Source organism: Rhinopithecus bieti, unplaced genomic scaffold (genome assembly GCF_001698545.2).
Source record: "Rhinopithecus bieti isolate Rb0 unplaced genomic scaffold, ASM169854v2 scaffold_64080, whole genome shotgun sequence".
NCBI lineage: Eukaryota > Metazoa > Chordata > Mammalia > Primates > Cercopithecidae > Rhinopithecus > Rhinopithecus bieti.
In genome coordinates this window covers 1-3,800 of record NW_016824189.1, presented here as the reverse complement: position 1 = coordinate 3,800, position 3,800 = coordinate 1, and positions in this window count along the sequence as shown.

The window sequence follows — 3,800 nt, the reverse complement described above, 5'->3', positions numbered from 1 at the left end:
CTTTTCTGATATTTAGGCACATGTTTCCTGAAGAAAAGACTAATTCTCTCCAAATTATCCCAAGAATGAGAAATCCCTCTTTTGTCATTACTTTTGCGAAAGTCATATGCTTTCATCTATTTCTTTCCACAATCACAATTTCAAGGCCAAATGGCCTGGCTCCCTGGGATGTAGTCATGCTTCTTCCGGGAACAGGGTCCTGATTTTGCTCTCATGGGTGAATTTTGAAAAGACCAATATTACAATTGAGGATAATACTTTCTAAAAGTCTCCTTAAGGGTTAAGAATCAAGAAGTTTTTATTTCAATTGAAATAATTCAGCCTTTGGAACCAGAGACAGGAAGTTAGAAAAGCAAGCTCATTTTCCTTAAGTCTTAGGCTAGGACTTGTAATGGAAGAAATATCTACCCAGAAATTAAGTAAATCAGGTAGGTCACTCAATGGGAAAGAAAAAAATATAAAAAGAAGAAGAGCAAGTCATGGCAATATACAGACAAATGGCAACAGACAGTGTGACCCCATCCAGTTGTACACAAGGGCAGCAGATGCTGTATGAGAACACCCACATGCAAGAATAATTTCGTTTGTTCCACAGAATTTAAGATGGAAGGGAAAAGTATGGGGACACAGAGAGAACTGAGACAACTGTGATTTTCTTTCAGCTTAGCCCCTATATGATTGCTCTTAGTTTTATAGAACTCATATCTCCAGCCATAGTAAGTAAATATTTGATACTCAAATTTTAAAACTCCTAGAATAAACCAGAAAAGAGATAAGACAGAGGGATGCCATCAATGGCCAAAGCCAAGAAGAATCAGCATGCATATATAGGACAAACTTCCAAGTCTGCAAGAGACCAAATCAGGTATAAACCTTTGTGTAGAATCACTCAAGTGATCATGATGCCACTGTCTATGCCAACAAGGTGGAGACCATCTAAATTGCAAACCTAGAAATAGTACCTCATGAGAAAATGTGTAAAATGGAAAGGAGATATATGACACATGTAAATATAAGGGATGTTCTCACAGTGATAAGGACAAATTCATAAAATAATTGATCTATACTTGTCTAACAGCATCCAAAGGATAAAACTCTGTACCTGTTAATGCTATCAATCATTTGATCTTCAATCAACAAATATTTAATGTGCAATCACTACATGGCAAGACCTAGCTAATTGTGTACAATACATACATATTTCCTGACTCTGTGGTGCTCACTTTTATAAGCATAACAGGAATTTGTAAAATCTATACATAAATGTAGACATAGACATAGATGTGTAAAAGATATTAACTGCAATGTTTCCTATTGAATTGGACTTCGGAAAGAACCAACAAAGGCTTATAGACCAGAATATATGTTTGGGGATTTTTGCAAAATGTGTGTAAAACAAATATATTGGAAATACCTCTTAAATAAGATATGTAATTTATTGTTTCAGGTCTTGTATTTTTAAATTTCTACTAAATGTTGAGAATCCTCTTTTGAATATCTCTCATTATTATTGTTTCCTGTACCAGATTCTAGGGTTTATTTTTCTTGTTTCAAATCTTTGATTTATTCCTTTGTAAACCACTTAAACATCTATTTTCTTTAATAGAATATTTCTCTGGAATACTCTACTTACTTTCCTCCCATATGTTTTACAAAATTTAACTGTTTGGATAGTTTACTACTTGATGACTTGGCTACTTAATTTACATAATTCCACCCTTCTCTATCTCTGACTCTCTCTCTATTTCTTTCTCCCTGACTCCATTTTCCCCCTCCTCTTTCTCTCTAACACACACACACACACACACACACACACCATTATGCTCTCTTTTTTAGTATTATTTGCACATCGAGGATAGGAATTCCTTTTAAAAGGAAGAATGTCTTTCCATTTGGAGTTCCAGATGAAAACAGATCCACCAGGTTTATTTCTATCTAATATCATCAAACAACAGCAAAAGGGCATGACTCTGAAGTAGTTTTGTGACAGTTAATCTGCACATGAACTTAATGCAGGATTATAGGAAATAGAGGCCACATGGAGTCATCAGCAGTTAGATAGTAAGGAAGCTCCTAGTGATAGCTTACTGATGACAGGAAAGTTGCTAAGAGGTAGAAAAAAAGCTGGATAGTCATTAGTAGCTAGATAGATACAGAAAATTTTGTGAATCGGGGCACTTACAAGAGTGTTGAGTGGTTGCAGAAGAAAAATGTGCTATATTCCAGGGTCACAAAAATTGTCAGGGAGCAATACTTGAAAAATTTAAGGGTAAGTATCAGGTATTCAACTCCTGGAAATAATCTAGGAAATCATGTAATAACTGTATATGTGTGTTCATCTCAGCATTATTTGTTACAGTAAATAATTAAGATAATCTAAATAGTCAACAAAATGGAATCACTTAAAGAATTACTAAAATCATACATTATAATATCATCATTAGAATGTATAATGTTAATCTATAAATAACATTCTGTAAGTAATTATTTCACAATATACTGTTGGGTAAAAATGTATAATAGAAAACACCCTATACGACATGATTCCACAATATAGTTTTTTTCCAAAAGGTAGAATTTTGGAGTTGTCTTATTTTTAGCTTTCCTTCCTCAGATATTTTATTTTTTTACCTGAAACATGAATAACTCTGTAATTGTATATAGAGAATGTGACCAGGTAGTGAAGTTAGTTCTGAGCAAAATGAAGAGCTTCGTTTCTCCTTGGTATTAAGATTTGTAGTAATGTTTATCCTATGCGTAGCATTCCAAGTCACTCATGGCGCAGCACGAGTTGAAGGAAGAGCGAGGGTTCAAGAGGTGTGATTTCCAGCTCTAGATATTCCAGCTCTAGAACAGCGCTCAGCCTTAGTAAGCAATGCATAAATACTTGTGGAACGAACCTAAATCATCTAACAATTTGCATATAGATTCGGCCAAGTGTTTCTTAACTTTTTAAGAGTCAGTTTCACACTTTAATGTAGTCACGACAAATTTCTAAAAACATCTTTTGCCGGCTGGGCGTGGTGTCTCATGCCTGTAATCCCAGAAGTTTGGGAGGCTGAGGCTGGTTGATCACCTGACATCAGAAGTTCGAGACCAGCCTGGCCAACATGGTGAAACTCCATCTCTACTTAACAAACAAACAAACAAACAAACAAAAAAACCCACAAAAATTAGCCAGGCATAGTGGTGTGCACCTGTAATCCCAGCTACTTGAGAGGCTGAGGCAGGCGAATGGCTTGAACCCAGGAGATGGAGGTTGCAGTGAGCTGAGATAGTGCCATTGCACTCCAGTCTGGGTGACAAGAGTGAAACTCCATCTCAAAAATATATATATATAGCCAAATAATCTACTTCAAGATAAAAAACTGAACATAAACATGCTATTGATGAATGACAATTTAAGATATGTTCTCTGAGCCAGAGAGAACATTTTCCTTGGAGTGAAGTTTCTTCTAAATCTCCCTCTCTGTTGACAGTGCCTCACTGCCTCTTCCTGTTCACACTGTGACTCTTGCCCAGGTGTTTATATCAGGGGACACTGAGATATGAAATATTTTAGGGCCCCCTAAGGTGAATATTTCACTGTACTTTCACCTAGGGGACGAAAGTCCATTGCTGGAACCTCAAGGTGTGAAGCTATGATGATACGACTGATGGAACTGTCTGATTTCTGGAAGTTCAGAGAATACCAACCCTCTGTTCCATTCTGATGATTAAAAGACTCCTGATTAATAAGGAAAATAATTATCCCACTTGGTGGATGTCTGTACAGAGTAAATAATAACTAATTTTAGCTT